General features: G+C 46.6%; 1 long non-coding RNA gene across 1 annotated transcript; it reads right to left on the bottom strand.

Annotated features, from left to right (window-relative positions):
* Positions 1-8,063: 8,063 nt before the first annotated feature.
* LOC135370362 (uncharacterized) lies at positions 8,064-9,263 on the bottom strand. The gene is made up of 2 exons (XR_010415311.1): positions 9,001-9,263; positions 8,064-8,228 (listed from the first exon to the last, which is right to left on the bottom strand). It is a non-coding gene; the product is annotated as an uncharacterized LOC135370362 (long non-coding RNA).
* Positions 9,264-9,570: the final 307 nt, after the last annotated feature.

Below are 9,570 nucleotides of genomic sequence, written 5' to 3'. Positions count from 1 at the left end.
CTCCGATTAATTTCTGGACGAGGAATCTTCTGCTGCGAAGAACACACTTTCCAGCACGCCAACGCACGAACAGCAGTTCTGTGTGAGCGACAGTTATCGAATGTGGAATTCCAGCGCACTCATGTTCAAGAGGCTCGACATTCTCGACGTAGAAAGTGGTCACAAATGCCCACTGCCATTTTCGTTTTCGCCGGATTAGCGCCCGGAAGTGCGCGTATTACATGCGTCCTCGACAGATGGCGCGGGGTCATGCAATTGTTGACAGACTGCTCGGTTTCCTACTAGGTCCCTGGACATGTAATCATGGAAAATTCGATTACAGAAAAACTACAGCGATTTCAGCGGAGTTCTTTGATATTTGAACTTTTAAAGGTTCAAGCTTTTCGCTGAACACAAAGTTTCGATAGGTTTATATTCACTTTTCGGTCCCTTTAAGATCTCCCTGGAATAAGCAAGGAGAGACAAATTTCTACATCACATTGTGGACATACAGGAAACGTCTGATGGACGTCTCGAACATATGTGACATTCGCGACTTTTCTGGGACGTCTCAGGGCTATTTCTGGTTTACTGGGCTACCACCTATGAAGTGTCGAAGAAGCGATGTGAAGCAGCGTTCGTATGCTCGCGAGCGAAATAACTAAATCGTATGGAATATACGGATGTATTTCCGAGGACAACAACAACACAAAGATGATTACGCACAGTTAACCGACATGTTCATGCTGCTGTGCGAACCAATGGGAACCGGGAGCATGCTAAACCGAAACCACCCGTTATTCCCTGCTCCAATTTGTTGAATTTCTGTAACAAAAACTAACGTACGAATGACAGCACACGAAGCCGAAGCGATGTAGTGGAAAACACCCACTGCTTATTTGTTTCGCAGAGGTACGGTGTGTCCACTGTAACCATCGAAGTAATTTTTAAAAATAGAATAATCACCTTTTCCCAGCTTCAACGAGGGTGTCGAACCGCAAAAACTACGGATTCGGTTCGGATTCGGGTTAGCGTTGCTTTGATTTTGTTCCGGTTTAGTTCCGGTCTAGCCACGCCAAAAATCGAACCGGTTCGCAAACCGGTTCAACGCTTCCATTTTATATGTTCCATAAAACTGCTTTTATCAGGAAATGCGTGGGTAATAGCTTAGTGTTGTTGTCTGCATTGACGTTTTCAGCGTTCAGGTACCTCCTTTAGCGAGAGAATGGAGAAATTGATGAAAACATATTGTAAATACAGTCGACGCTGATAAAGCGGTGTAGTCCTGCTACTTTCTGTTATCAAAACTTTCTGTTTTCACACGCGGAGTGCCAGCAAGATATACTGAAAGGAAGCCTAATAAGATGGACGGCGTTACAAAGGCCCGGTTTCACCAACGCCGACTCACATTTGATCCGATATCAGAGGTACCTTTACTTGAATTTTACGCTTAACTCTGAGAGTTATTGTCACTAAAACATTCATCAGGTCAACAACTAACGTTTGTAAACAAGAACAACACTTGATCTCTGTTCAAGTTAACCAGCGTGTGTGAAATCGGGCCATAGACGACGGTACTTGCGGTACACTGCAGTCGTAGCGTGAATCGATCTGGAACCGTACTGAAGCATGTCGAAAATAGCCCTGCCAGCCCTACTCTGTCCGAGCTCACAGCAGTGTACTAGTTGTGTGTGTTGTGTGTGTGTTGTACCACAACACAAAGGCAATGTGTCACGACATAATTGCACTACCAATAAGCAGAACTGCATTTACTTTTCAAACCACGCTCAATCGGACATGCAGCGTTCTGCGTACGCTCCTTCTCCAATTCTCACGTTTCTGACTTTTTTTTTTACTGCTTACGTGTAAAGGGAAATGTTGGGCGCTTACTTAATCACGTATTCGTCCTGTAGAGCTACATAACTGGCCTACTCCATTTCTGTTTCATTCGTCCGCGTGACGCCTCGTCTATGAAGAGTAGATGCCACAGCTTGTGCGTGGGGCGCTAGCCGCAGTTCTGCGCTGGGAATTTCCGATGCACGATAGCGCTCAGCTCATCGTTTGCAACAGTTAACCTGGCGATGAAATGGTCCATCAAATCTGAGCTAAGCATCGCCTGTCAGCAACCACGTCGCTGTTTATTTATTTATTTTTTCTTCTGCTTTCTTAGCCCAGGATCCGTTCCGTAAACTGGCGGAGCCAGACGGGCGTTTATTGTTGGTGAAACACACTGATCTTGGTCTTTCGTCAGCGTCTCCGATTTGCTCAAATTTAAACATGTGAAAAACCACGATGCGTTCAAATGGCGTTAGCTTATTTCTGTGACGACTGTGTGCGAAAAGACAAAGTGACACATTTTTATTTTATGAGACGCAGATCGGTAAACGTAAAAGGGTGAGCGCGTCGAGACGCGGCCTTGCTTTATCAGTCATCGGAAAAGATTAACCATCACAATAAGAGTAAAGGAACGGGGCCCCAAGCAGCAAAATGTACTGAAAGTCGGGTGCAATAGGGGTGGGCGGGTAGGTGGAAGGCCTTGAACAGACTCGTGAAACTAAGGAACATCGATAAGACACATACCGTCCACCCCTATTGCCCTCGACTTTCAGTACATTGTGCTGCTTGGGGCTTCGCAATTTACTCTTAAAACACAAGCCTTCGGGTCAAGGTCGAGCCCAATGACGGATAGTACACGTTAAACGAAGCATTACTGATACACCGTCCTGGCGCCGCAGTGGAATATGCCCTTACTATGCGTAAAACAGCGCGTAAGCGTAAATTTATGAGTTGTGTTTCTGAGAGTGTACAGCTGACGTCATTCGGCATCCGACAATGGAAAATGTAGGTCTCCAAGCAGACGACAATGCTGAGTGACGTCGCGACATCGTCCTCCGGAAGAACCGTCGTAGGGTTTCTGCACTTCGCATTTCGGTTTGGGTTTGCTATTGTCATCATTTACGAATAAATTGGTCGCGCAAAATGAATGAGGATGTTGTATTCGGAATCGAGAGGGTGGTTCGTGTTCGGTTTGATGCTCAGTTTTTTTTTTCGAGTCCTTGTGAAGTCTCCCTTTAAGCCAAAACGAAGTGGCGCAGCCCTCTGATTCGTTCTGGAATGGGGCAGGCAAAGGGCCTCATACCAGAGGAATTGTTACAGAGCGAGTGTAATTCCTGCGATGAATACCTCGAGTCAGTCACTACGATCCAGTTTATTGTGTGTTCCGCACTAGACTCCTCGACCGCACCCCGATCCTTGGCTCCGGCAAGTGACGGCGTTCAAGCTACTGGACCTCAACGATCCTTCTCAGGAGATGGCGTTAGTCTCGGGGTCACTGTACCGATGCTGCGGAACGACACCTTTAGCGGCGACCTATATAAATGGTAGATGGGTAGAAATCCAGCGAACCGGTAGAATGTAGGAAGGGAGTTGCCTCAGGACAGAAGCCGCCGATATTTCGAACAGAGACTGTTCTTCTTCTGGGCACCGTCCTCATCATTGGCATGGTATTTAAAGGGTTAGGTGTGCCGTGTTTACAGGTTCATGCGAATTGTGGGTCAACAGCCAGGAGGGAAGAAAGGTTCCGTACGGGCTTCTACGCCCGGAGTGAATGGCTGCTTTGTTAGAGTGTGGAGGGGATTATGTGAACGTTGTGATCTAGGCTACAGACCGGTTACAGAAGAATGGAAGGTTCACGAACAAGTGGACGAAACGGGACAACAGCCAAGAATTGGCAAGCATAGCGAAAGATAAGGAGGTTAGTGGTTACGTGGGGAAAATTCCAGAACCAGCAAAGGTTTTTTTTAAATATAATATTTGTAATACAAAGTTGTGGCATGCAATAAAGAAAGTAGAAAGCAGTGGCCATGCAGAACATAACAGATGATAATGGAGGTAGAAGGGAAAAGCATATTTTATTTGTGAAGTGTTTCTAGGGTGCCTTGTGATTTGTTGATACCGGACGGGTGAAGAGCGTTGAACTTGTATATGAGATAAGACTCCCTATCACGTCTGTCACGTGTGGATCTAAACCCGGTTTCTAGAGTACATAGTTTAAAGTTGTCAAAATTGTGACCAGGAACGTTAAAGTGTTCGGCGACTGCTTTGGGGAGTTTGTTGGACGTGGCGGTTCTGTGTCCGGTAAGGCGGTTGTTCATTTGTTGGCCGGTTTCACCAATGTATTGCATAGAGCAGTCGCCGCATTCAATGCAGTATATGACATTGGAGCTTGTGCATGTGAATGCGTGGTTAACGGGGTGGGTGTAATTGCTCGCAGTGCTTTTGATGGAGTTAGCGTGTTGAACGTGCTTGCATGTTTTGCAGCGCGGGAGGTTGCAGGGTCGTGTTCCCGTGTACGGCGTGCTCGTTTTGCTGATTTTGGCATTGACCAAGTAATCTGCCAGGTTTTTTGCGCGTCGGTATGTCACCTGTATGGGATTTGTGAATATATTGCTAAGTCGGTCACTGCTTTGGAGGAGGGGCTCGTGCTTCTGTAGAGTGGCTTTGATGTTTGGAAGTGCGTTGGAATATCTTGTGATGAAACTTATTTGGCACGCGTCAGGATTTTTTCGGTTTTCCAGAACCTCGTCTCGATCGAGTGTGAGTGCCTTGCGACGGAATTCGGTTAGGAGGGAGTCTGGATAGTCCCTTTGGGCAAGTGTACTGCAGAGTTCGTCAAGCTTCTCAGCGTAATCTGTGTCGTTTGAACAAATTCTGCGTAGTCTTACACTCTGCCCATTAGGAATTCCAACCTTACAGTGACGCGGGTGGTGACTCTTGAAGTGAAGGTATTGTTGTTTGTCAGTTGGCTTTTTGTACAGGGTTGTGATGAGGTTGCCGCTGTCTAGTGATATTGTGGTGTCGAGGAAGTTAATTGAGTGAGTTGACTGTTGTGATGTGAACTTTATGTTGCTATGCGCGGTGTTCAGTAGATCTATGAACTTTTGAAATTCATGTTCCCCGTGTTCCCATATTATCACTATACCATCGATGTATCGAAGGTACACCGTGGGTTTTAATGAGAGGGCGCTGAGAACTTTGTTTTCTAAGAACCCCATGAAGATATTTGCCTATGTGGGTGCAACAGGTGTGCCCATACTTCTACCGTGTACTTGTAGGTAGTATTCGCCATTGAACTCGAAGTAGTTCAGTTTAAGGACCAAGTCCATTAGAGCGAGCATGGTTTCTGTGTCTTTTCTGGTGTTTGTTGAAGAAAGGGTATTGCAGAGGGCTGTGAATCCGTCGTTGTGTGGGATGTTAGTATACAGTGATGTCACATCCAGCGTGGCTAGTATTGTGTCCCTACCAAATGTACGAGTGTTGTTTATATCTCTGATTATTCTGAGGAGGTGGGGTGTGTCTTGTACATGCGATGGCAGTGTTGTCGGAATATGGTCTAAATAGTGGTCCAGGAATTTCGAGAGTCTTTCTGTTGGTGTGTTGTTATTAGATACAATTGGCCTGCCGGGGATGTCAGCCGTATAGAGCTCGTTGGCGTGTACCTTGTGGATTTTGGGCAGTAAATAGAAACGACCTGCGCCTGTGTTTGATGGGGTGAGATATCTGAGGTCATCACTAGTGATGAGCTTTCGTTCGTGGAGGTCCTGTATGGTATGGGTTATTAGCGCCGTGTACTCCTTTGTTGGGTCATGGTCTAGTTTGAGGTAGTGTTGCGTATTGTTAAGTTGCCTATGAGCTTCAGAAATATATTTATCTGTGGACCAGATGAGGATACTCCCACCCTTATCTGCGGGCTTGATAATGATATCATCTCTGTCAGCTAGCGCTTTGATGATGTCACGCTGTGTTTTAGTGAGGTTGTGACCACGCGAGCTTTGGGAAATACCGCGAAGGATGTCGTTGCTTACTTGTTTAATGTACAGGTCTAATGCGGGTTCTCGGTCGTGATTTGGTGTCCAGGTTGATGGTAGTCCGTTGTTGTTTTCTTGTGTTGTATGAGCGAAGAATTCTCTAAGGCGTAGCCGTCTCGCAAAGTCTGATATGTCTTTGTGGATTTCGTATTCGTTAATAGAATTGAGTGTAGGGCAGAATGTTAACCCCCTAGAGAGGACTTGTAGTTCGTCGCTGGTTAGTGAGCGTGATATATTTATTACTGTGCTTGCGTCAGCGTTTTCTCGGGGTGGCTCAGCGATGTGGCGGAGAGTTGTGGTTGTAGTGCTGGAAATTATTTGTTCGGCTGCTGCGTGTGTCGTGTTAGTGGGTCCGGTATCCGTGTCGCTGTTGGAATTAGGTTTTCCGAGTTTTGAGTGTTCCTTGTTAGCTAGCTCGCGGTTGAGTTGTTGAATGTGTAGTACGAGAGTGTTTGCCTCCGCGTCGGTGAGACTGATATTGTTCATATGGGCCTGGATCGTAGCGAGTTGCGCGTGGCACTGTTTCTTTAATATTTCTAGAAACGTACGGGCTGTGTTGTTAAGGGCTGATGCCCACTCTAGCTCTAGTTCAGGTGTCAGTTTTCCTAATGCAGGAACTGTTTTAGGGGTGAGTCCTTTAGGTACTGTGTTGTGAGCCAGGTGGTGAGTGTAGATCCGTAGATGATGTAGGTATCGGCTACGTTTCTCCATGAGTTTTCGCATTCGTAGAAAGTTCGTTGACTGCATGGTAGGCTGGTGGTTAGGTAGTCAACGGTGTTTTCTGCGTGATGTGCGCGTGCGTCGTGTCTGTGGGGTCGGTGGCTGTGGGGTCAGTGACTGTGGAGACTCGCTGTGTTCCTCGATGTCATCTGTCTGTGTTTGCGTGCTTGTGGTTTTCCGTGTCACAGTTTGCGTGAACTTTGTGTGTTTGCGGGTTGTGTTTGGAGTGTTGTCGTTTGCCGCGTGTGTATGCGTGGGTGCAGTGGTCGTTGTGGTCCCCTTTGATGCCATCGTGTGTTCTGGCGTGTTTGCAGTGCTGGCACTTAAAGTGTAAGCTGGTTGAGGATGTTGTGTTTGAGCGTTTGTCAGTGCAGGACGGCATCTATGGACCATTAGGTGTTTGATGTTGTGTGCCATAGCTCGTACGCCTGCGTGGTTTGGGTGGATGCCGTCCCGAGCGAGATGCGCTTCAGCATGGTATTCGAAAGCTGCGAGCGTGAAAACCATAACGTTGGTGTGTACCTGACGCATGTGGATGAGGTGGTTGTTGACAGCCTGCGCCTTCCTGTCGAACTCGTGTAGCCATGTGTCCTGCTATATGTATGCTCGGTGTTTGTTCTGTCTTCGGGGAAGTATCGTTGTCAATACTATTTCAGCGCCTGGTCTGTTGTTTGTGATGAAGGAAACTAGTGCTTCGAATTCCTGGATGACATGTCGTGCTGTCGACCGTGCGATGTCGTTGGTCCCTACGTGGAGTATGAAGTGCGTGATGTTCGGTGGGGCGGCGGTTACATGTGTCATGATGTCTCGTATTCTTGCGCCGCTTGAAAAGTGTATGTGAGGTCTGTGTTCTCCGTGTGGGATGTGTTCGTGTATGTACTTGTAACAGCTACCCCCTAGGAGTGCGACATGTGAGAAAGAGAGGACGGGTTGCTTACCTCCTGAGGCCATCCGATCGTCAGTAGCGAACGTAGATGGGTAGAAATCCAGCGAACCGGTAGAATGTAGGAAGGGAGTTGCCTCAGGACAGAAGCCGCCGATATTTCGAACAGAGACTGTTCTTCTTCAGGGCACCGTCCTCATCATTGGCATGGTATTTAAAGGGTTAGGTGTGACGTGTTTAAAGGTTCATGCGAATTGTGGGTCAACAGCCCGGAGGGAAGAAACCCAAGCAGCACGCAGACATCGGACCGACATCGGACCGATGTGCATCTACGGACATTCCCAATGTCGGTCCGATGTCCGGTCTGCAACATCCGCCGGAGTTGGCCCGACGTCATGTGCCGGAGTTGGCCCGACGTCGTGTGCCGGAGTTGGCTCGACATCATGTGCCGGAGTTGGCCCGATGTCATATGCCGACATGATACAGACAAAATCTGCCGCTGTGTAGGTGATGTCAAGCCGACTTAATTTGTATATTCATATTTGTGCTGTGGGCCGTGCTGGATAATTGTGTATTTCATCTTGCTGATCCCGAAAAAACAACAGACAGGCAAGTCTGAGGAAAAATACCATATATTTTTATTTACTGTTTTGAATGCAGTCTTTCCTTTCGACCACCTTCCCGGTCAATGGCGCACGTCAAATACCTGCCAATACGGGCAGTTATTTCCTTGTCTGTGACCGTGATGCCCAGGGACTGCATGCGCTTGTGGACAGCCACTTTTGAAAAACAAACACAACAACAGATTAATTACCTTGCGGAAAATGCATATGCCACATCCAGGGACTGGCAAGGGATAAGCATCCCTCGTCCACAGAAATTTACACTATATATCCATATATATATATAGTTTTTTTTTCATTCTTCTGCAAGCAGATGTTACAAAAATTGCAACTATGATGACATAACCAATTACACTGTCATTGGTATTATATGAGGCTCTACTGCAGTCATCATGCAGCATATGACCTGCAGCCGAGGAAAACCACCCAAACACCACTCACCAAGCATACAAGTGAAGTGATGTGTATCCCCTGAAGGGAGTTTCTGGTGCACGTCTCTGCTGCTGCTGTTGCTCATCATCATAGCAACATACAGTCACAGGGTGCAGTGCCTGCATTTCGACAGCCCTCTCCGTAATATTTATTTCCAACAAATACTATGCAGAGAAACTGTTCTCTCCAGGCAACATGTGCTTGGAAAACTGGCAAATATGCTGAAGTTCATGACATGAATATTATTCTGAGACTTCTGTTCATGCAAATGGCTAGAAATAATCTGTCCAATAACAGCAAAAGCATCTTTACGGTACGTAGTTCAATCAGGTGCCATAGCACTGAAGACATAACAATGCACTGTCACAGAGCGGATTAAAACAAAAACTAAAGACAGACTATGTATTGCCGGAACTACTTAAGGTTTCTATGGTTAGGAAAGATATGTAATACAAAGCAAAAGCAAATGAAAACAACCATGCCATATATTACTCACCAATTATGCACGCGAACAATTGCGTGCCCTTGAAGGCCTTTTTGCCGTTACGGCCTTCAACTGTCACCTGCTGTTGCAAGGCCTTTCTGGAGCACGTCTCCATAATGAGTCGCACGACGTGAGCGTGCTGCCCCCAACAATAGCAAGACGGTCCACCTAGAGCGAATGCAAACAATTTAGGCTGCATTTTCTTATGGAGAAGTCACACACAAGCTGGATAGGCAAATTATCATATGAGAGTACAGCTTTCACAAGTAACTTACCTGTACCTACAAGTACAATGTACCTACAAGTACCTACAATGAATATAACAAGCTTCTGCGAAAGAACGATGAGCGCAGGTGACCTACAGAGTCAGAGCATGCGCAAGGCTCTGGTCTACACACATTTAAAAAACCCTCTCCACGTGCAAAGAGCACATCGGCAGATGAGAAGACGTTGACAGTGACAGTTATGCTTCTGATAAATGATGGGAAACATTAACTCACAGCTGTCACACTGCATGCATAATATACTGCTTGCTGTTTACATCTCATGATGCTGTCACTCAGCAAATTTCAAGCAGCCCGT

This window comes from Ornithodoros turicata, chromosome 1 (assembly GCF_037126465.1).
Source record: "Ornithodoros turicata isolate Travis chromosome 1, ASM3712646v1, whole genome shotgun sequence".
NCBI classification, from domain to species: Eukaryota; Metazoa; Arthropoda; class Arachnida; order Ixodida; family Argasidae; genus Ornithodoros; species Ornithodoros turicata.
Note: the sequence above shows the minus strand (reverse complement) of the source record. Positions and strands in the feature narration are given on the sequence as shown.